At 38.9% G+C, this 25419-nt stretch overlaps 1 pseudogene across 1 annotated transcript; it reads right to left on the bottom strand.

Annotated features, from left to right (window-relative positions):
* Positions 1-293: 293 nt before the first annotated feature.
* On the bottom strand, positions 294-24884 carry LOC148862043 (lycopene epsilon cyclase, chloroplastic-like; annotated as a pseudogene). Its single transcript, XR_016095028.1, has 8 exons — positions 24616-24884; positions 24478-24519; positions 19895-20038; positions 19690-19797; positions 4663-4759; positions 4442-4573; positions 3140-3273; positions 294-596 (listed from the first exon to the last, which is right to left on the bottom strand). The product of XR_016095028.1 is annotated as a lycopene epsilon cyclase, chloroplastic-like (transcript).
* Positions 24885-25419: the final 535 nt, after the last annotated feature.

Raw genomic sequence — 25419 nt, 5'->3', positions numbered from 1 at the left:
AAGTATGACAGCTAGAATTTGCTTACTTGCTTACTTGCCCCCCTGTCATTAGAGTTGGAGCCTTTTATATAGGCCTTGCTCACGTACCGCCCCCGAGATCTCAGGGAGGTCATGTCTAACTGGTCCGAGATCCTCGGAGGTAACTGTCATGCACGTTGACCATCTTTCGGAATGAGGGCCAACCTCCAAGGGCCGTAGGCTATGCATGCCGAATTTGTTGGCGAGCACGTCTCGTAGGTCACTAGGTTGGTGCCTGGGCCAGGCCGTGCCAGGCTAGGCCACCAGGTCACGCTGGGCCAGGCCGCCAGGTTGGACACCATCAACTTGGGAAGTTGTTGCCTGAGTGGTCCCGGGTATCACCTAGTTGTTCTGAGGTGCCATGTGTCACAATGTCATTGGAGGGCCAAATCCACCCTCATCAGCACTCAAATTATAAAGTCATAAAAGTTCTCACCATAGTTGATTCAGTAGGATCAGAAAGAAGATGTCTAATTAGGCACATTCTCATGCTATTCGGTGCCATAACAAACATATAAAAAGCAAACACTATGAGGTCTGATGATGACAGGGTAGAACCAAGAAAACCCTGCCACATCCTGCAAGAAAGACACCTCCATTTATCATTCTACCATAAGTAGAAAGGCAAACCGACAAGGACTTGCTCATTTGCAGATAGCTTGTAGCATTTGTTAAGAAAGCAGTTAATATTCATAAGCTATTATTGTTCCCCGTTTCACTTTGCAGACCTTTGTATTAGCAGCTTCGTTTTGTTACTATGGGTTCTTGCTCAGACTACATGTCTCTTCCATGATTCTTAATTGTCAAATATATGATTCAAATTAGGTGTATTATGCAGTCAAAACAACAAAAAAAAGGAAGAAAGAAAGAAAAAGTTTCCAAGGGAACACAGCAGTAGCTGTTTTCCCAAATTGGCTAAGCATAGAAATCCCAAACTCCAAGTGCCAACTGAACTGGTATCTTCTCCATACATTCACCCCCATTGTATGGGATCTTGTGCCATTTGCTTTGTTATTCTTGAATTACATGTTTTTTAAGAATTTCTAGATAATTTTAGAGTAATTTTATATGCCTAGAAAAAGAGTTGTGTCTTAGTTAAGAGCCATGGGCTTCCATGAGTACCGCATTTGTATGAGATTTGAGCCACCACGAGTACCATCTAATTAATTGAAAACTTGTCTTGCCATGGGAGGAGCCGAAAGTATCACCCTGAGTACAATCAAGCTTATTGGATCCCTACAGGTGTGGTGTAAGAGCTAGTGCCAGCATGTTGAAATCCTCAAATTGACTTATTCAAGAAAATCTCTAGGGTATTGTTAGCTGGTACCAGCTTGACTGGAGTTTCTATGAGGAAGGGTTATTTTAGGAATAAAAATATATAGCCAAGGAAGAGAGGTATCAACCTCACTGGGGGAATTACTTGTAATTCTGGATAATTTTAACATTATACAAAGAATCTCTCTAATTAGAGAGAGAGAGAGAGAGTTTGTACTCTTCTCTTTTTTCTTCTATTTTCTTCTTCTCTCACCTTATTCATAAAAAAGAATTAGTCTATACCTGTATTACAATTAACACAACAGAAGGTTACATGTCATGTTTCGTCATATGCATGTATTAGCTACACAGCACTACATGAGTAGTTTTTAATCACATTTGCAGGCATAATCTTGATAAAAACCATTAATTCATCAGGGGCACTAAACCAGCAGGATTAGATTTAAATCCCTTCTATAGTAAGTTTAGAAATCTTCCTTTTATACTAAAATGTAACTACTATCTACTATGACTCTAGAATGCATCCAAAATAAATTCCAAATTCTCTTGCTAATCTCCTGCTATTTATATTTGGTATCTCAGGCCCATTTCTTTTTCTGTCTTTCAGGTGAACAGCCCCTAGGGACATTGACAGTTAATTAAGGCCATCATTTTCCTATTCCAAAAGAAATTGAGGTGCACCAGAACAGCAGTCTTTTGGACAGTTTGGAATGAAAATGCAAGGCTTTTTTTCCTAGCAAGGAGCAAACAAAGAGACATAAATAGAATGATCAATGGTGCCTGTCTGTTCAGAACTGGTGGGGGTTCAAATCAAAGCATTCTCTACAGATGAAATAATCAGAAGATGGCAGCATATATCTTCTTCTTCAGCAAGACAATCCAGTACCCCTCAAGCCCTGGTCCTTTTGAAAATGCCATTTAGCTGAATTTCAAATGGTTGCAGCAAAGGAATTCAGGAAGTTCAGGAATTGGTGAAGCCTTTAAAGAGTCAAGGTGAAATTTCAATGGGCTAATGACTGATAAGAGCTGAATCCCTATCATTATTTCAAGGGCTGATATTGGGCACCCTCTAGGGTAGAGCAATTTTCAGGAGAAGAAAAAATCTCAGCTGGCAATTATATGGATGCAAGGAGACAGTCTGGACCACGGCAGTAGAGAGTACAGATACACTATTAGGGAGGCTAGATACTTGGAATCATCATGAATTCTATTTTTAGATGTGTTCAGAGGACAAATGGTGAGCAAATTCCTTGACAGATAAGCCAGTGAGGGTGTTTAGCAGAAAAGAGATGTACTAGGGGGTCAAACCACTTGTGCTAAAGGTCTGTAAGGATATGTATTGGGTAACCCATCAGTTTGGAGAGGAGAAGCCATGGGGTTAGACGAAGGATTATATGAGGAGTGCTTGTGCACTAACTTCTTCTGTATATTTTCTTTTTCATCTGATTAATTGAGTTGCTTGATCAGCATCTCAAAACAAGTTTTATAGTTCATGAGGGGGTTAAAACTGAAGTACTTTAACACTTCAAGTTGTAAAAGAAAAATTATCCTCCCTTATTATATCCTCAACAACTACCAAGTCCCATTATTTTGTTTTGCAGATGGAATAGATCAGGATTTAAATGTCATTTAGTCTGCCAGAAGAAAAAAAGTCATTTGTTTCTTACAGAGAAACATGAACTTCCATGCTAGAGTTCATCCTCGTGTCTTTGCACAAATGTAGACTCACACATAAAACTATACTGTGCATGCATCCAAACTTATATAGAAGATTACACATGCTGCATGCAATCATGTACACATGTCGTATGATTGTAAGAGTAAAAAGTTGGAGATTTGATCATACCAATTAGGTAAACGGAAGAAAGTGTGAAAGAATGTTCTGATGCCTTCAATATCCAATTGCAAAATTAATGCCAGTCCAAAGAGAAAAAAATGATCTCTGACGTTTCCTTTCTTGTGGCCAAAGAGAACTCCAAGCTGATAATGAAAATGTAGTTAGAAGATTTTTACATCATGCATCCAGTAGTAGAACAATTTATGTCAGTTATACTGCACCAAATGGTGAAGACTACCCAGGGAAAGCAACATTGTTCTTGAGAGAGAAATATATACTTATGATGATTGTGTTGAACACCTACCACCTGGTTGTATTACTTTGGTTGATTGCTCATTTGCCCACTTATTTGACACTTAAAATAGTGCCTTTAATTAATATTCAATTTGATGTTCCAATGCTAGGTAAGTATATCCAACTTAAAAATTTCTCAAAAAAATAGAACAAAACCAAGGATCAAAATTCCGCTATGTATCAGGCATATCATATCATTCCAATTACACCCCAACACGCTAACTACTCAAGGTTTTGGATTTTTTATATTTTTAGGGGGTAGTCAGGCCTAAGACCGAATTATAAAAAAAAAAAAAAGAGCTGCATGCCTTTGTTTTACCCAGGATGCAAGTTTCAAACATATATATATATATATATATATATATATATTTAGAAAGTGTAGTGTTTTTTTCTTTTGCTTTTATTTAATGAGCTCCAGGCATTTCTGTTGTCATAATTCTGAAATGCAGGTCATATTGTATGGGTATTTATGTATCCCCTCCCTCCTTTTCTGATTAATAAAATAAATAGTGGCAACCCTCCGCCAGGAGTAAATTTTGGGGTTTGAAAAAATGTTTTATTGTTTTTAAAAGGTCCAGAAGATGAAAAAAGAACCTTGCATTTAGATACACACTTGTACATATACTTATAATAATATATCTAAATAAATTCCACCTTACCTCATAAAAATTTAAAATTAATCTAATGTTTGTTTCGTCATATTTGCCGGTTTATATCAACTATAAATGGTTTTTTCTGTCAGAAGCAACATATACATTAGACATAGGTATGCCCAAATAAGACCATGCATCTTCAACCTTTTTAATTGCTTCATTATTACACTTTTACCAATAAGGAATTATATTTGCAATTATTTAATTACTGGTAAAAATTTATCAGTAAAAGACCCTGGATATTGAAAACCAGCATTGGTTAATGGCCCTTCATGATGACGAATGGAGTACCAGTTATTCCTAACAGAATAAACAATGACTTTTTATCAGTATGACCAAGGGTTGATATTAACCACATAAGTACCTTGCATTGAAATATTTCCAATGTTCTTATCAGGAGTCATTACATGCTTGGAATCCATTCCTTGCATCAACATATTTGCAATTACAGAAGCATATTTTGGAGCCTCTGATAAAGATCTCACAACTGAATAGCCTGTTTGGAAAAAGTAAAACAGAGGGGCACCAATTTAATACAAATAATTAGGAAAATAAGCGGATATTGATAATGTCATTGTTTTCTACCTGTAGCTGGATGCACCATGCTAGCTGCAGCACCAAATGCTAAATTCTTTTGCTCTGTATGTGGTAATGATCCACCAACAGGTATATAGGACCACTCCTACACAAAAGACTCAATGGTTACATCTACATTCCAGGTAGTGCCCAGAAAAAATAATGATGTTCAAGCCTTTTTGTCCATATACATAGCGAACATGTCTGCTAGTCAGGTCAAATGACCCTGGAGTCTTCAATATGGGAATGTATTTGGGAGCTCAAAAGGGCTACTACATGTTCCTGTTGTTACTAGCAGCTGTTGGAAACTTGCTAGGGTTGCAGAGTGTTGGTGGTCAGGAAGGATGAGAGAAGACTAGGGTTCAGGTAACCCTAGAAGGCAGCGAACTATTTTTCCTTGTAAGTTGTTACTTTTTTAACAAAAGTTCTTTCAGAGAAGATAGGTTGGACCTATCTGGAGGGGAAGGTCGAACCATTCTAGCTCTTTCTCTCTTCGATTTCCTAGGGTTTTACAGCAAACCCTGAACCAAACTGTGTTCTCTCTACTCTAGGGTTTGAAAGTGATATGCGGCAAGCCCTAGTGGTTGACTGAACCCTGTGATCTACCTAGAGCTACTCTTAAGTTGATTGGTAGGTCCAATCAGATTCTAGGGTTTCTTATTACTGCAAGCTCATCTATTCAGTTTGGACTGTGCGACTGAATTGCTTCCTTTCAGGACTGATTAAAACCCTAACTTTCCCTAGCATATCAGTTTTGTTTTAAAGCTGTTCTCAGAGTTCTAAGAGGGTTAGAGATCTACGGACAGCTACTGCTGTGTTGGCTAGTTGGTTTCAGATCAGAATTACTTCGGTTTTGTGCACTGACAATACAGATCAGGCCTATACTGTTTTGATTGTGATTGGTGACTCAAGTACTGTTTTTGAGACTTGACAGAAATGGAGTCTAAGATTCAAGCAGAAAGCAATCTTGGGAACAACAGTTATGGTGGTGTTTCTGAGATGGGTGGTCAGATTACGACCGTAAAGTTTGATGGATCAAACTATTTGGAATGGGCCCAATTAGCCATGATGGCTATTGGTGGAAGAGGTAAATTATGGTACCTCCTGGGAGATATGAAAACCTTCCAAGGGAGACCCGACATATACCAAGTGGATGCAAGAAAACTACTTGGTTATGACATGGCTGTGTAATTCTATGCAGCCTCATATTAGCCGGAACTATTTGTGGGCAAAGACAGCCAAGGAGATATGGAATGTTATGAAAGAAACTTACTCCCAACCCCTTAATGTTGCCAGAGCATATGAATTGAAATGTGAAGTGAACACCCTTAAACAAGGAGAGAAACCGGTATCAGTCTACTTCTCTACCTTGAAGCCCCTGTGGCATGAGATTGATCACTTAGAGACTCTTGAGTGGGAGAGTCCCAAAGATGCTCAGACCCATAGAAAGCACATTGAGACAAACAGAGTGTTTGAGTTCCTGGCGGGACTGAACCCAGAATATGATATTGTGAGGCAGCAGATTTTGACTAGACACAGTGCGACTCTCTCTCAGGCCTACTCATTTGTACACAGTGAAGAAACCAGAAGGAAGGTTATGATGCAACCCGTATCAGCCTTTGTAGCGGCTACACCCAAATCAGGGGGTGATTCAGAGAAGGACAGGAGGAAGGAAGACAAGAAGGATGTAGTATGTGAACATTGTATGAAACCCAAACATACAAAAGAGACATGTTGGAAACTGCATCATCACTTGGTTCCTGCGAAGTTAAGAAATAAGAAGGGCACTGCTCATGTAGCCATGAACACTGATTCAACATCCTCATCTGGCACAAAAGGAACATTTTTGGAGACCTTAGCTGCAGTTCGGGCTGCCCTAATACAGCTAGAAAAGGAGGTAGGAAATTCAACTCAGCCACCACAGCCTCCATCAGCCCCTGTCACATCTGCCTTCGCCCATTCAGGTACTCGAGCTTCAGCCTATCATGCCTCAGCTCCAGGTACTACTGAGCCTTGTTGGGTAATAGACTCAGGTGCATCTGATCACATGATTAGCTTGCCTTCACTATTTACTACTTACCATTTGTCTTCTGGTAGAGATAAGGTATCTATTGCTGATGGCTCCCTGGTTCCTATTTCTGGGAAGGGTGACATCAAGCTTTCAGATACTATGTCCCTATCATCTGTTTTGCATGTGCCTAAGCTTGATACTAACCTTCTTTCAGTCAGTAGTATTACCAAGCATATGAACTGCTCAGTAACCTTCTTCCCTGACCGATGTGTTTTTCAGGACTTGGAGACGCAGAAGGTGATTGGGACTGGCCGTGAGACGAATGGGATCTATCTACTCGGGGAGCGGTTCCGTCAGGGAGAGTCAGTAGAGAAGTTATCTTTTGTTTCTCAGAGTGTGAGTCCGGTTATGCTTTGGCATAACCGATTAGGTCATTTGTCTTTTCGATCTTTGCAGAGTCTGTTTCCTACTTTATTTGAGTCTATTGAGTTGTCTCAACTACAGTGTGAAAGTTGTGAGTTTGCTAAGCATTGTAGAAAGCCTTATTTATTGAGTAATAAAAAGAGTGATAATTCTTTTGATATTGTTCATACTGACGTTTGGGGGCCTTATCATATCCCTTCCATGGGTGGTTACAGATATTTTTTATTATTTGTTGATGACCATACCCGGTTTTCTTGGGTTTATCTCATGCGTTCACGAGATGAGGTACCTTCCCTGACCCAAAATTTTCACCAAATGATTCTAACCCAGTTTGATGCCAAGATCAAAGTTCTTCGATCTGATAACGCAAAGGAATACTTTGCCAAATCATTGACATCTTATCTTCTTCATCATGGGGTTATCCACCAGAGCTCTTGCCCTCATACACCTCAGTAGAATGGAGTTGCCGAGAGGAAGAATAGGCACATTTTGGAAGTGGCTAGAAGCCTCAAGTTTACTTCCAATGTCCCTATTCGCTTCTGGGGGGATGCTATCCTCACGACAGTATACCTTATTAATCGGGTCCCTTCCAAGGTCCTTGATATGCGATCTCCTTTTTCGCTTCTACACCCACGTAAGGACTTGTTTTCTATTCCCCTTAAGACATTTGGTTGCACTTGCTTTGTTCAGCTTCTCGGACCCCATCCCTCCAAGTTCAAACCCAAAGCCTCCAAATGCATCTTCCTTGGTTATGCACAAACTCAAAAGGGTTATTGCTGTTACGATCCTGTCTCCGGGAGGAAGTTTGTCGCTATGGATGTCACTTTCTTTGAGGGGACACCCTATTATCCTCGGGTTGCCCCTCAGGGGGAGAGTAGTGAGAGTGGGGGTTTGAGTTCTTGTCTTCAGGGAGAGAGCAGTGACAGTGGGGCAGTTCCTTTACCTATTCCTTTGGGCGATGAGAACCGCAATGGTGAGGGTGGTCAGAGGGATCAGGAGTTGAGGGATCAGGAGTTGAGGGAAAGCTGCAATGGTGAGGGTGGTCAGCGGGATCAGGAGTTGAGGGTTTATCACAGGCGGTGCAGGCAGGTTGATCCTAATCATCAGCAATCCAGACCAGCTCCAATCTCATCTGTAGCTCCAGGTCCAGATACTTCAGTCCCAGAGCCTACAGAGACTTCCCCTATAGATGATCTTGACCTTCCAATTGCAGTCTGTAAAGGGAAACGACATTGTACCACATCCACAGCCCTCTGTATTTCCCACTTTTTATCCTATGATCGTCTATCTCCTACCTACAGTCCTACCTTAGCTCCATTTCCAATGTCTCTATTCCAAGAATAGTGCAAGAAGCCCTATCCGTCCCTGAATGGAAAGATGCAATGCAAGTTGAGATGGATGCTCTGTTGAAGAACAACACCTGGGAGGTAGTTGATTTGCCAAAAGGAAAGAAACCAATTGGATGCAGATGGGTATTTACGGTGAAGCATAATGCAGATGGATCTATTGAGAGGTACAAAGCTCGGTTAGTTGCAAGAGGGTTTACACAGACTTATGGCATAGATTACTTGGAGACATTTGCACCGGTAGCCAAGATGACTACTATTCGAGTTCTCTTGTCTCTTGCAGCAAGTCACACCTGGCCTTTATACCAAATGGACGTGAAAAATGCCTTTCTGAATGGAGATCTGCAGGAAGAAGTTTACATGCGTTTGCCTCCTGAATTCTATGATGCAGAAGTAGGTAAGAAGGTCTGCCAGCTCAACAAGGCTTTGTATGATTTGAAACAGTCACCTAGGGCTTGGTTCGATAGATTCAGACTAGCACTTGTGAAGTTTGGATATGTACAGGCCCAGTCAGATCATACCCTATTCATAAAGAGGGTGGAGTCCTCTTTGACACTATTGGCAGTATATGTTGATGATATTGTAGTCACAGGGAATGATAGCCATGAGATTGAGTCTCTTAAACAGCTTCTTCACCAAGAATTTGAGGTGAAGGACCTTGGTGTACTTCGGTATTTTTTGGGTATTGAGGTTGCTAGATCCAAACAGGGGATCTTTATATCTCAGAGGAAATATGTCCTAGACCTGTTGACAGAAACTGGAAATTTAGGTGTTAAGCCTGCAGATACACCAATTGAACAGAATCACAAGATTAGTGCCGAGAGTGGGGAGCTTCTGGAAGACAAAGTTATGTTCCAGCAACTGGTAGGAAAGCTCCTATATCTCTGCCTCACTCGGCCAGATATTACCTATGCTGTTAGTGTTGTCAGCCAATACATGCATTCTCCTAGAACCACACATCTTCTTGCGGCAGAAAGAATCTTAGCTTACTTGAAGAGATGCCCAGGTAAGGGCATACTTTTCAAGAACAACAACCACATGAACTTGGAGGTTTATACTGATGCAGATTGGGCTGGGAGTGTTGATGACAGAAGGTCTACCTCGGGATATTGTGCCTTTGTGGGAGGAAACCTTGTCTCCTAGAGAAGTAAGAAACAAAGTGTTGTCTCCCGGTCAAGTGTTGAAGTAGGATACAAGTCTATGGCCAATGGAGTGAATGAAATCCTATGGCTAAGATCTCTACTTGAGGAGTTGGGTATTGAGTATGAGAAGCCCCTGATGATGTACTATGATAATCAAGCTGCCATTAATATAGCACATAATCCAGTACAGTATGACAAAACCAAACACATTGAAGTTGACCGTCATTTTGTGCGAGAGAGGGTCTCATCTCAAGAAGTATGCCTCCCTTACATCACATCCAGTATGCAACTAGCAGACATTCTTACTAAAGTCGTATCAAGAAAGAAGCTAGAGGCGGATCCATCCAAGTTGGGAATGATGAACAGTACTCCCAACTTGAGGGGGAGTGTAGAGAACAGTGATATGGGCCCCACAACTGTGGTCCCACTCTGTCCGTAGGGTAGAATGTAGCTAGTCACAGCTGTGGTTATTTTTCTGTTCTGTTATCTCTAGTTTCAGTTTTATATTGTTTGTTATTTGTTAGCAGTTATGATGTAAACACCAAGGGCAGATATGTCCTTTCATGTAACTAGCATAACCTATATATACTAACTTAAAGTGGCGGCGGCAGAATATTGACATTCTGTTCTTCTCCTAAAATTCTGTGTTCTATTGCTCTTCCACCACTCTTTCATCTACATCTTCTTCACATTCTCTTCTCATCGAACCTGAACTCTCTTAGTGATCAAGACTGAATAGCAGTCTTGACAATCTACAAACTTTATGGAGAACACTAATACAATGGAAATAGGGCTGATATGGACTAGGGGAGTGATAAATGGCTGAACTAGATGTTTCCCTATCGAATGGATAAATCCTATCAACCACATGGCAGAAATAGGTAGTAGGGTCATTCAGAAAAATACCCTAGCTGACCTGCTTTTGGAAAATGTGTTTAACCATCAAGAGTATAGCTGCCCATTAGTACCTATTAGTTATGTTTTAATGTTTTTAAATTTTTTAATTGCATGATCAGTTAAAAATATAATCCTAGTTTCAAAACGTCAATAAATTAGAATTTGAAAACTATAAGTACAATAAAGAAAATTGTCAAATTTCTAGTCTTTCAAATCTTTGATATTCTAACACAATTTGCAATTGACTATCTTAAGATTTCCTATAAAATCTCTAACTGTAACAGAGACAAAAGGGCCATTAGCCAATGTTGGTGCCGGCTATCTAGGGTCTTGGGAGGGATAGACTGGACAAGGACCTATCATTTGGCAATTTTTGCACTAAGTGGCCATTCTTATGCATAAAAGAGGCCGCCGGTTTGGTAAAATATTAAATGAAAAAAGTAGATAGTAAAAAAGTAGATAGTAATAAAAAACCATACAATCCAGAGAGAAGTGTAGGACAAAGGACAAGCAGCCCAATGCTGACAAGCAAATTATATGTCTTTAAATATGATTTTGGTACTACAAGTCCATAACTGGACCAGGCATAACCCAATTCACAACATATATAATGATTTTAATATAAGGTCATTGACATGTATAAAAGATAAAAACTATAAATGAATAAAATGCCACTGTAAATAAGCAAGTCACTGAAATCAACACAACAACATCACATGATGAAAATGTTGTGTCAAGCATAATAGCTTCTATACTAAGCTTGGGAAAAATAAAGACTTCACCACTATGATGTAAAAATGTTGATAATAGGAGTGAGCAATATAGCAATTTTTAGAGTTAAACACAAAACACATAGAGATAGAGAAGACACAAATAGAGATCAGTGGACCATATTGGGTTTCTTAAAATATAGGGTTTCTTTCTTCATGTTTTCTTTATCTTTACCTTTTAAACATTTTCTTGAGAGATATAATATTTAGAATCAGAGTCACCGAAAATAAAAATTTATTTTTAATAAATATAATAATAAATAAATAAATAAGCAGGATTATATGCCTCCTTGAAACTTTAGAAGAAAACTGAGAATAAAGAGGTTGGATCATGTGCTTTCCTTAAATTAAGGGCTGCAATTACCTTCTTTTTAGGTACTAAACCATAATTATCTTGTCATGTTAAAGTTGACCATATTTATAACTTTTTTGAAGAGTAAATAATAAAAAAAGAAGTTAGAAATATAGTCAACTTACTAACTTCATGATAATCTAATACTTGTGGAGGGAGTGAACAAAGGATGATTGGGCAATTTTGAAAAGAACTGCATTGCAGGGATTAATTTGGAGGATAGAGAATTAGAGGCTATTGTGGAAAGGCTTGAGTGTTCCATCTCTAGTTGGCCTTTGACCTATCTGGGGCTTCCTTTAGGTGCAAATCCCAAGGAGAGTAGATTTTGTTCTCCAATATTAGAAAAGTGTGCAAAAAGGCTAGCAGTGTGGAAGAAGAATTACATATCCTTGGGTGGGAGGATTACTCTAATTAGATCAACCCTGGCAAACCTACGCTTATATTTTTTGTCAGTGTTAGTAAACCCTAGCAGATTCTAGGTTGAAGTAGAGAAGAAGAAAGAAAAGAGAAAGAAGAAGGAGAAGAAGAAGAAGAAAGAAAAGGTTCGGCCAGACTAGAAGAGAGTCAAAATCACTCTTCCCTAGCTGACCCACTTGTATTTATTCAAAAACATAGAGTTACAGGAAAGACCATTTTGTCCCTCATAGAAGATGGGACACATAACTTAAACACAGATACAATAGACCTTTCACTCTCAAGAAGATAATCCAGAATGACCAAAATACCCCTGACCCGAGCATTCTAAAACTCCCCCTCAAACTGGAGAGTATATCATATAGTCTCAGCTTGTTACAAATGTAATCTATTCTTCCCCGAGACAATCCCTTTGTGAGAAGATTTGCCCACTGATTTCCTGAGCTCACATGAGATGTGGTTATCACCCCACTTATCACTTTATCTCTTACAAAGTGACAATCAACCTCAATATGCTTAGTTCTCATGAAAGACGGGATTGGAAGAGATGTGAACAGCGGCTTGGTTATCACAATATAGTTTCATGGGTTTGTCAATTGAGAATCCCATCTCTTGAAGCAAGTTCTTCACCCATACTAGCTCACATGTGGTATGGGCCATAGCCCTGTACTTTGCTTCTGCACTACTTCTTGCCGCCACTGTTTGTTTCTTTCTCTTCCAAGTTACAAGATTGCCACCGAGGAAGGTACAATACCCTGTAGTTGATCTCCTATCTGATATAGAACCAGCCTAGTCAGCATCTGTGTACCCTACTATCTCAAGAGTTCCTCCACTTTGGTATAACAAACCATGACCTGGAGCACCTTTTAGGTACCTAACAATTCTCAGAACAGCTTCCCAGTGAGGAACCCGAGGATGTTGCATAAACTGGCTCACCACACTCACAGCAAATGATATATCTGGTCGGGTAATGGTCAAGTAGTTCAATTTGCCCACCAACCTTCTGTATCTTCCAGGATCATCAAACTCTTCACCCGCATCAACACTCAGCTTGGCATTGAGTTCCATAGGAGTCTCTACTGGTTTAGCACCTAACAACAATCTTTCTTCAAGTAGATCAAGAACATATTTTCTCTGACATAGGTTGATCCCATGTTTTGACCTCGCAACCTCTATTCCTAGGAAATATTTCAGCTTCCCCAAAACTTTCGTATTGAAGTGATCCTGTAAGAATTTCTTCAACCTGTTGATTCCATTGCTATCACTCCCAGTTATGACAATATCATCCACGTACACAACTAGCAAGATTTTCCCATCCTTTGAGTTATAGTTGAATACAGAATGATCAACCTGACATTGTTTCATCCCAAAGGTTTTCATCACTTCACTAAACCTGCCAAACCAAGCACGTGGAGATTGTTTCAGTCCATAAATTGCCTTTTTGAGCCTACACACTTTGCCAGACTCCCCCTGAGCAACAAACCCTGGTGGTTGCTCCATATACACCTCCTCAACTAGATCACCATGTAGGAAGGCATTTTTTATGTCAAGTTGTACAAGAGGCCAATCATACATAGCAGCTAATGAAATCAGCACCCGAACTAAACTAATCTTAGCCACAGGAGAAAATGTCTCCATATAGTCCACACCATACATCTGAGAATAACCCTTGGCCACCAACCTCGCTTTCAATCGCTCCACACTGCCATTAGGAAGAAACTTCACTGTGTAAACCCATTTACACCCAACTGTGTGCTTACCAGAAGGAAGAGCGGTGAGTTCCTATGTGTGATTATGTTGTAGAGCAGAGAGTTCTTCCATGGCTTGCCGCCACCCTGGGGAGGCAAGAGCTTCCTGGACAGTCTTGGGAATGGGAACAGATGAGAGTAATGATATAAATTTGCAATGAGAAGTAGAAAGATGAGTAATAGAAACATAGTGTGAAATGGGGTGAGAAGTACAAGTACGTTTACCTTTTCACAGAGCAATAGGAAGATCAGGATTTGAAGGAGAAGGAGCAGTAGCAGGATCTGTCGACAGGGGCTGAAGTGGAGGAGGGCCCGATGCACTTCTACAGGTATACACTTGAGTGATTGGCGGCTTCTCAGTAGTAACAGGCATAGGATGTGCATCTGCAGTAGAAACATGAGCTACTAGAAGGATGTCCACAACAGGTACAGGAAGGGGAACCACAGAGGAAGAGGAAAAGACCCCAACACCTGAGAAGAACGGAACTGACTCAAAGAAGGTGACATCAGAGCACACAAACGATTTATAGGATTTTGGGTTGTAACACCTATACCCTTTCTGAGTCCTTGAGTAGCCAAGAAAGATACACTTAGTAGCTCGAGCATCTAGCTTGTCTAACCCAGGACCCAAGTGTTGAACAAAACAAACACAACCAAAGATTCTTGGGGTAAGAGAAAATGGAGATAAAGTGGAAAACAACACGGAGAAAGGGGATTGACTTCCAAGGATTGACATGGGCATCCGATTGATCAGAAAACAGGATGTGTGAACAGCATCACTCCAAAAATGTTTTGGGACATTCATATTAATCATCAAGGATCGAGCAGTTTCAAGATATCGATTTTTTCGTTCAGCTACACCGTTCTGTTGTAGGGTGTAGGCACAAGAAGTTTGATGAATGATCCCATGATGTTCTAGGTATTGCTGAAATGGTGAAGAGTTGTATTCTTTGGCATTATCGGAGCGAAGAATTTTAATATGAACACCAAATTGAGTGCGTATTTCAGCATAAAATTTTTGAAAAATGGGGAACAACTCACTACGATCTTTCATAAGATAAATCCATGTCATCCTTGAAAAGTCATCAACAAAGATTACAAAATACTTATACCCATTGTATGACACCACTTTAATTGGACCCCATACATCGGAATGAACTAAAGAGAAATGACTTGAGACACGGCTATCAACTCTTGGACTAAATGAGACTCTATGATGTTTACCCAATTGACATGACTCACAATCTAATGATGAAAGATGACTCAAGGAAGGAACCAGTAACTTCAAGGCCTTGAGAGAAGGGTGACCAAGTCTGCAGTGCCATTGAAGAGGAGTAAGAGATGACTGAAAGGCTACTGGAGGACCGCCACCATCAAGGTAATATAATCCACCTGCTTCATGCCCTCCACCAATCTTCCTCCCCGTCTTGAGATCCTGAAACACACAAGAAGAAGGGTAGAAGGTTACAGAACAATTAAGAGACTTGGTTAATCTACTGACAGACATAAGGTTAAAAGGAAACTTAGGAACATATAAAACAGATGATAAAGGCAAGGATGAGAGATTAACATCACCAACACCATAGATAGGAGATGTAGAACCATTAGCAAGTGTAACTGTTTGAGGTGTGGAGGAGTGGGAAAGGGAAGAAAATACATCATGAGTCCCAGACATATGGTCCGAGGCCCCGGAGTCAATGATCCAGTGTGAGTCTTTGGAAGCTAAGCAAGCCATACCTGAATGGGCAAGTGTAGCGGTGTTCTGCTGAGATGCTTGAATGAACCGCTCATATACTTCACGTGGTATACTCACCATTTCCTTCTCAGAAGCACAAGTAGATGTGGAGAGGATTGGGGCAGTAATTGTGTCACTACCCTTAGTCCTAGCATGGTTAGCCCAAGTGTTGGGTGCACCACGCAAATCATAGCAGAAATTAACTGTGTGCCCCTCTAAACCACAATGTGTATTCTTTCTCTGAGTATTACTCCTTCCTCTTCCCGGGCCTCCCCCTGAGTCTCGGCCTCCAGTCCGGCCCCTAGCCCTGCTAAACATGTGACCACCACGGTTGCTTGGGAGTCCACTCCTGACACCACCACTTCTATTTCCACGACCACCCCCTTTAGTCACTACCAAACCAAATCTGTCGGAGAGAGAAGAATGTTCTCCCGACTCAATAGATGTCCTCTTAAGACGAGCAAAGACTTCTTCAAGTGAGGGAAGAGCAGATCCTCCCAATATTTGTGCTCTAACAAGCTCATACTCAGCCTTCAACCCCACAAGAAACCTTGTCACATCAAGCTACTCACGTTGTTGTTGTTGGATCTTAACATCTGATGTTAGAGGATGATACACATTAAGCTCATTACGAATGTTCCTCAAACTTGCATAGTACTCTTCTAAGCTTTGACTCCCTTGCTTCAAATTGAAATACTCTTAGTACAACTGATACACCCTAGTTGTATTGTCTTGTCCAGAGTATAACTTCTTAGCATGATCCCAGATTTCCTTAGCTGTATCTAGGAACATGAAGTTCACACTAATCTTTGGTTCCATGCTGTTCCAGAGCCATGTCATTATCTGTGCATCTACTTGTTCCCAGTCACTGAACCTAGGGGAATCAGAGGGAGGTTTCTCCTCTCTTACATGTTTTACCTTCCTCTTGGCCTTCAAGAACATCTCCATAGATTTTGCCCATGGTACATAATTCTCACCATTCAACTTGACGGATGTCATTTGAACACTTAAATAGTCTGGAGAAAGCATGACACCTGTTTTGTTATCATCCCCATTTTCAAATGAAACCATCTTAATTATTTCTCCTTCAAATATACAACACAACCTCACACTCTTTCACAAGACTTATCCCACTTATAACACCAATTCCAGCTTCTTTAAGTACACATTACACACCACACACTAAGGCTGAAATCTCTCAGTCTTCACATCAAACACTTGGGCTGCACACTGCAGAACTGATTACACACAAGGTATAGGAGATCACTTTTAAATATTTTGAAACATAGATACACCAATCACCACGACACAACCACCACCAATCTACTGCTGTGGTGAACTTCAGCAGTCGACAATTCTTCTTTCAACATACATACGAAGAGAAATGCAGAGGAACACGACTGAGATCCATATCAGTCAGACTGAGCACCACCACAACCAACTTTTGAAACAAAAGGAAACATTCGCAGTTCCTTACTTGGACAAACAACAGTAGTGTTCATACCTGTTCACATTCACTCATCTTCGATACTGAATAGAGGGTTTAGTATACCACTCCAACGACCACCACAGCAACGACCGGAGGCATACTCACCTCCAGGCCCACAAAACGACAGCTCCTTTTCAACCCCTTATCGAACCTCCACTCAGGTCAGTCAAAAAGGACGAAGATGACTGTGACAGTTGGCGGCGAACCCAGAAAGTGAACAGCAGCAAGAAAGAAATGAGGATACGACCTTACAGCTCTGATACCATGTTAGTAAACCCTAGCAGATTCTAGGTTGAAGTAGAGAAGAAGAAAGAAAAGAGAAAGAAGAAGGAGAAGAAGAAGAAGAAAGAAAAGGTTCGGCCAGACTAGAAGAGAGTCAAAATCACTCTTCCCTAGCTAACCCACTTGTATTTATTCAAAAACATAGAGTTACAGGAAAGACCATTTTGTCCCTCATAGAAGATGGGACACATAACTTAAACACAGATACAATAGACCTTTCACTCTCAAGAAGATAATCCAGAATGACCAAAATACCCCTGACCCGAGCATTCTAACAGTCAGCATTCAGGATTCCACAGAAGGAGGCTAGGAAGATTGAGAAGGTAATGAGGGACTTCCTATAGGAACCAGAGGACGAGAAAAAAGATCACTTGCTGAGATGGGAAATAGTGGTTAAAGATCCAAAATAGGGAACTTGATTTGGAGGTGGCCATTGGAGATGGACAGATTTTGGCATGAGGTGATAGCTAGCATTCATGGCAGGATGAACTCTGTATGGGATGCAGGAGTGTCTCAACGGGCTACTCTTACTTCACCATGGAAAGCAATTCACAGGATTCTTCACCAATTTCTCAATTTCGTCAATTTTTTTCTTTTCTTTTTTTTTTTTTTGGGGGGGGAGGGGGGGGGGGGGGAGGGGGGGCGCGGTAAAGTTTTTGACCTTTGGGTTGGTTCTTCAACTCTTAAAAGATTTGTTCCCTTCCCCTTACTCAATTTCACTGTACAAAAACAAGTGTGCTTCGGACTTTATCGCTCATCCTATCCTTCTTTTAAATCATAATTGTGATTTTGGTTTCTGAAGAGGGTTGAGGAATGCTGAAGTGGTAGAGTTGAATGGGTTACTACAACTTCTTGATTATGTTTGCTTGGATCCTACCAAACCAGATAGACATATCTAGGTTCCTCATCCAAAAGATCCTTTTTCTTGTGCTTCTCTTGTTAAGTCACTTTGTTTGTCTTCTCCTCCTCAGCCTTTTCTTATTAAGGAAGTGTGGTGTTGGCCTATTCCTACCAAAATCTGGAGCCTTTTGTTGGAAGGTCCTACAGGAAGATCAACACCATGGACATGATACAAAAAAGAAGACCCTTCTTGTGCTTATCCCCAAACTGATTCACTCTATGTAAATCCAATGAAAAAAATTGTTACCACTTACTAATATCTTGTCCTGTTTGTTGTAGATATTTGGGAGTGGCTTTTCTCTTTGCTTTGGTTGCAAGTGGTCCTTGCCAACAGGGGTAGATAAGCTTTTCTACCCTTCTACCTTTGTCTGGACTAAAAGGAGGGGAAGAATTATGTGGAGAAGTGTAGAGCAGCAATAGTACGTACTCTGTGGGAAGAAATAAATAATAGGATCTTTTCAAGAAAGGATAGAACCATAGAAGCAGTAAAAGATTGTGTTTTGGTGAGGGTGATACATTGTCTTAGGACCCCAAATTCTTTTTCATCTTGGTCCTTTGATGATATAGAGAGAAATTGGGAGTTAGTGGCCAGAGGCTCTTCCAAAAAGGAAAAGAAAAGATTCCTTGGGAACACCCAGCTGAAGACCACGTTAAACTAAACTTTGATGGGAGTAGTCAAGGAAATCTGGGCCCTTCAGGCATAAGAGGGGTGCTGAGAAACAAAGAAGGAAGTATCATTGCACTATTTTCTGGTCTTGTGGGAGTGGGAGATTCCAGCAGGGCAGAATTACTTGCGGCTATGAGAGGGGTACAAATAGCAAGTGAGATGGGTCTAATAAATGTGGAGATCGAAGGGGACTCAAAATTGATGATAGGGTGGTTGAAGATCCAGAGTCCATAATCTGGTGTTTTAGAGATGAGATGAAAAAGTTTAATTGGCTAACCAGAAATATGAACTTGAAAATCTGTTGGGTTAAGAGAACTGCTAATGTTATGGCAGATGGGCAAGCTAAACAAGGGTAATAGGGAGAGTTTGTATTGGGCTCAATTGCAATTGATTTTTGTTTCTATCCTATTAAAGTTTCTGTGTGAAAGGCAACACCTTGTGCCTCTCCGTGGGATGCTTGTAATGCCTATTCTCATTGAGATTCAATAAATACTTTGTTTACTTATTAAAAAAACAGCATTACAATCATAATTATAACTTCAACAATAAGGTCATAATAAAATCAATACTGGGTATTTACTTTGAAAAACTTTATGATTGCTATATCATAATTTTCTTAAAAGTTAAAATTTTGAAGGGTCCTATGGTAGAACATGAGTACCTATCAACTTCATAGGTCCCCTCCCCCCCAACACACACACACACACAGGCTCTGCCCCTGAATATGATCAGGCTCACCTATGAGATTTCTCATCTGAGACACTGCAAGTTGATTGTCCAATACTCTAATGTAGTGATAGAAATGTCAAGCTTCATTGTAGCCAGTCAAAGAGATATTGTAATCCCATCTAAAGTATTACCTCTTCATAAGTTTTTATTATTCGAACACCCATGTTATCCAACCTTGACATCAATTTTTTCTTCAACAGATCAAAGGGCATGGCATCTCTTGAGGCCAAACAAGTCTCCTGCAATTAAAATTTTCTAAGCATCTTAAAATGTTATTGAACTAACATAAAAATAAAATATATTTTGAAACCCAAAACTATATTAAATCCAATAAACCTCAAAGAAAACTCTTGTTGGTGACATGGGCATGACATAAAGACATGTTGGATATTCTGCTTCCAAGCATTGAACTGCCGGTTTTGTGTAATCTCTATAGTCCATGAAAACCATTAAACTAGGATCATATGGATTGTTTTCCACCTGGGAGAATGCAGAAAGACAAAGCAAATTACAGGTTATGATAAAGTTGAATCTTCAAAGTGAACTTTTCACAAATTACCCATAAAATACTATCAAGAACAATAATTAATCAGTGAGAAAATAAATGGAAAAAAAATCTTATAAAGTATCAGACTTTGTCTATAGAATTTTTTTTACATGCATAAAAAGAAAAAAAAATCATGTTATGTTTTTTAGAAAACTCAATCATTCACACAACAAACAGCATAGAAGTTCTATGTTAATAAATTTACCATTTGGTTATATTTATCACTTCCATTTCCACTCTCTCTCCCTTGCACAAAAAAAAAATTAAAATAAAAGACCTATTCAGACTGACAACGTGAAATTAATAGTCAGCATTTTCAACAAAAGACATACAATTGTCACAGGATGAGAATCATAAGAGTATACACTTAAAGATCAGATGTTATGCACAAAAAGGATAACCCTACAAGATTTTCTTCTCCATTTCTTTTAAAAACGAATGATAATTTAGCCTTATAAATTCCTTTAACTTGATCCCCATCTATATAGCATCCTTCCTATTTGCCAATCATCTGAACCACCACCTAGGATCTAGCATCTTCCTTCCCTCGGCTAGAGAAGAAACTATAATATTTTACCTCTTCTAGTGAAATCTCTGACTGGCCACTCCTGTAATAGCATAGAAATATCTTTAGGAATCACTCAAAGATATCCAAATAGAGGCAACCTCCTAAAATGTTGCACTTCTAAAGGGAGAATTACATAACGTCGCACCTTGCATCCCTATTTGGATGATTGTCTTGTAAAACTTTGATGTAATTCCTTCTCTTTCTTAATAAAACTTCATCATTTATCAAAAGAAAAAAGATGTAATAGCTGTTCTTTTACAGAAGAAATGCTCTTAGAAAATGGAGGAAGAAGATTTGTATTGTTGACACCCTAATATCCCTTGCTTAGACACATTATAAAAGTAAAATAGGAAAAGTCTGAGCTGGTTCTTATACATACTAGTAAACGTGTGCGTGCATTCACACATGGCAATTTCTCTAAGACAAAACTATTTATAATTCATGGGCAGTTTCTAAACAGTTATAACTTATAAATGGGTAGTTTCTGAACAGTTATGAGTGGGCAGTTTCTGAAGTGAGAGTAAAGGACATATATGCCCTCTTTATGCCCACTGTGTGCTTAGACAAGAGGAGTAGAAAACATCCAATGAAAATTCCAGAAAAAAAGGGGAATTTGCTCTTTTATAGGTAGTATAGATTTCAATAAAGTCCTGTACTCCTGTTTGGGCAGAAACATGGAACAGTCATCTTACATATTTTAGTAAATATCTTACCTCGACTTCTACCCCATAAGCTGTTTGCACAGAAACAGCCCCCCCCCCCTTCACTGCCTTGCATTCTGGTAATCAGGTCCTACAGGCCAAGGAAAAGCAAGGGCATAATAAACTACTGTACTACACAGTTTGAGGCTGGCAAGGTCTCTCAACTATAAAAAATTGGCAGTGGAAGGTGATTCAAAAGTGATGGTGAACTGGCTTAAAAATGACGGTCTGGTCCCATGGTTGTACAGAAACATCATGAGGGTGATAAAATCAGATTATCAGAGTGATGGATAGGGATACAGTTATCAATCCACAGATAAGCCAATGATATAATATAGTTTACTATGATGGTTCAATATTGAAAGGGGAATATGACTGCATGTGTGATCGTTGGTTGTTAGATGAAGTTTTTGGAGGTTGGGTGAATCCTGTTATTGTTGATCGATGTAGTAGTAGTTGTGGTGTATGCAGTGTATAAAACTCTTCAAATGTGCAGAAGTTTATAGACAAACACATTCTAATGACTAGAAAAAATCATATTGTTATTAGGTTCATACGGAAAAGTTGGAATATTCATATTCGTGAACCAATTGTCCTTTTTGTTGATTCTAAATCTCTTATTACTCAGTTTAGCGTTTCATCATTTTTATGCAACTACTGCTTCATCATAATAATCATAATAATCATAATTAGACCTGTTCATGGGTTTGGTCATAATTTTAGGTCCGCGGGCTCGGGCCTGGGCTTTCTCAAAAGGGCCCAGTTCAAGCCCGAGCCCAACTTGATATTATATATTAAATAATAAAAATATATTTTATTTAATAATATATATATACAATATTTTTTCTTTGTTATTCTTCTCATTTTTCCAAGTAATAGTGAAACGTTTATTATTTTTGAGTTTCGAAGGTTTTTAATATAAATAAAACACTTTTTATTGAATAAAAAAGAAATATTTTTCTGTTTTCAAATTTCTGGCTGGGTTGGGCTTAGGTTTCGAGCTTTATATGAGGGCCAGGTTCGGTGTCAAAACTTAAGCCCAATGGTCGGGCCGAGCTCAGGCTCAAGCCTGAGTGTATTCTGTTGATACATATACAAAGCCCGGCCCATGAACAAGTCCAGTTATGATACAATCAACTAGTAGTGAGTAAAGGTTTTGTCTTGAATTTAGTTCCTCTTGATGTAATTTCCTTCATATTTTAATATTTAATTTTATCATTCTACAAAAAAAAAAAATAGTGGTAATTCTTTATTTGCTTGTTTGGGCGAATTTTTAAATTTAAAGAATAATGAAGGATAAAAGAGTCTTTTTATTGTTTCTATTAAATTTATTGGAATCTTGTTCTGACAAGGGAGGTTGAAATCCTATTAGAAATTATTAGAAATTAGAAGGGAGGTATTAGTATTTATTTTAAAACTAAGGGGAGGTTTAAGTCTTTTACCCAAAAAAAACTAAGACACGTCTCTCTCTCTATCCGATCCATTTAACTAAAGTGATGTGGTTTATTGGATAGGGTATGGTTTGGTTTTCATTTATCTAGCCCGGTTACCACCCGTTTACATTGAATGGTACATTCCCTATTGTTTATAATTAATAATTTCATTTTAATTTATTATAACTCATACTAAATTTAATTAATTATTTTCAAGGTTAACTAAAAAATACCAAAATATATTATTCATATCCATGATTAATTAAAAACTACCAAAATATATTATTTTTTTAGTGATTAATATTAGTGATATATTAATAATTCATAATGAATTAATTAGTGATATATTACCAACAAATTAATTAATTATCAGTAATACACAATTATTTAATTAATGTTAAAATTTGAAATATAATAATTATTTTTATTAAGAATTAAATTAAGTATTTTAATTACTATTTTAATATCAGGATTAATTAAAAACTCCCAAAACTTAATTAAAAATTTATTATTTATATATTCATCATTAAAGAAAAATTACCAAAATACATTACTGTTTTTAGTAATTAATATTAGAGATACATAACCAACAAATTAATCAATTACCAATAATAATTGATTATTTTATTAATATTAAAATTTAAAAATTAATAATCATTTTCACGAGTATTTAAATTAATTATTTTATTACTATTTTTAATAATTAATAATATTAGTTTTATTAATTAATAATATTACTGTTAATAACAATAGTATTTTTTAAATTAAGAATTATAAAATTTAACAGTTATACTCATGGGTACTCAAGTAGTTCAAGCTTGGCGTGACCAAATTTGAGCCCGTGACAATAATTTGTAATATACATATGTTGTACTTGAAAATTGGGTTATAAAGCTCAATACGCCCAAGTCCAAGTCTGACCCAAGATTAATAAAGATTAACAAATTCTAAACAACTCTATTTAAATCTTAAACAGCGGTTAATGAGAGGTGGAGAGTCTCCTTGGTGTGTGTTGGATTGCATTTTGAATCGTATAGGAACACATCATACTTTAGATGGGCACTTGGCTCACATGTGGGGAAATTAAATGGCTTGTTATGTCTTTATAATAAATTTTTTAAATTAAAAAGAAAGAAAAAGTGAAAATTTTGAATTTGGGAGTTATGAGCCAAACCCTAGAACTGGGTGAATGCCATTAATGAATAACGATTGCATGCCTCTCTTTCATCTTCAAGCTTTGGAAAGGGGTGGAAATTCTATTTTAAATTAAATTGCCAAGTAATCCCGGGAAGCCTCACTACTCCTTTTGTATAAGAGAAGGGCTGAAATAAAACCAAGCTCTAATCGAATAGCTTGGCGGTTCTACACTTCTACTATCCAGCGACGGGAAGATCTCGCATTCGCATGCTGTAATCCTCGGGGAAGCGCTTGCTCCGGAGGAAAAATGATCCGGTGTTCCCTAGTGAGAGTTCTCTCGCCGGGCTCTGGTTCCATTGCCAATGTAGGTGGGCGTCAAAGAACAAAATTTGAGGCGTTCATTGAATATGGATGTTCTTAATTTTGAATGTTGGTGTTTTTACATAGAATTCACTTTTTCTATTTTTATTAGAAAATCCAAGTTTTAATGCAATAAAAATAAATAAATGAGAGTGAATAGGGAAAAACTGAACCTGTATAATGGTCGGGTGGTCGTCGGTGATCTCCCTTCCCTTCTGTGTTTTGTATTGAAAAAAAAAAGGATAAAAAATAACTTAGAAAAACATGTAAAGGATGTTAGAGAGGGATGAGATGAGAGGGACGGGGAGTACATCTGGTGTATTTGTCGGAGTGGTCATCTTTGACGGAGTTCTCGCCATTAGTTCGGATGGAGGGATGCAAGGATTAAGAGATGAGGCTAGATCAAGAGTTGAGAGTAGCGGGAATTTGGAGCTAACGTCCGTCCTGTTAGCTTCACACGTGCTGATGGGGAAATCTTGTGGAAGGACACTTGGCATCTTCCGATTCAAACAATCATATCTTGCATTGGTAATATCTTCCCATAAAATAAAATATAGAAGTACCCGATGAAAGGCTGTACAAGTTCTTCAAACAGTGTTCAAACGGGCCATACACTGATCGAAGCCGATCTCAAGGGCCAGAGGGCTCTAAGTCGAAGTTGGGGGTCATTTCGGGATAACGGGACGAGCTAGCCTACACGCGGGAAGAACTCAACCATCCGGCTGAACAAATGGCGCACTCCCATTGTGTGGGACGTTGGTAGGGTGGAAGCATATGGGGCGAAGATTTGAATTCGTATTTTTTTTACGGTTACGAGTTCAGATCTGCGCCCCACAACGTCTCGCACATCTCCGCGTACACGGAGGGGATGTGCTGTAGGACGTTGTGGGGCGTCCCCTTGTGGGTGCGCAGATGTGAACTCGATGGCCCATCATTGTGAATATCAACCGTTGGATTCGAAGAAAGGAACGATTTCGTGTTTCTTAAAAATTGGATAAAATGGATACATTCGGCCATCTAGGCCGGTGAACTGGGGCCCACGGGCTGTTACCATCCAGACCCGAAACCAGTGTGGGGAGTGCGTTGTACGCACTCATCGTAGTTTGGAGGTTAGA

This window comes from Nelumbo lutea, chromosome 4, assembly GCF_056320005.1.
Source record: "Nelumbo lutea isolate HS-2025 chromosome 4, American lotus-T2T, whole genome shotgun sequence".
Classification (NCBI taxonomy): domain Eukaryota; kingdom Viridiplantae; phylum Streptophyta; class Magnoliopsida; order Proteales; family Nelumbonaceae; genus Nelumbo; species Nelumbo lutea.
The sequence above is the reverse complement of the archived record's forward strand: the minus strand, read 5'-3'. Positions and strand labels throughout refer to the sequence as shown.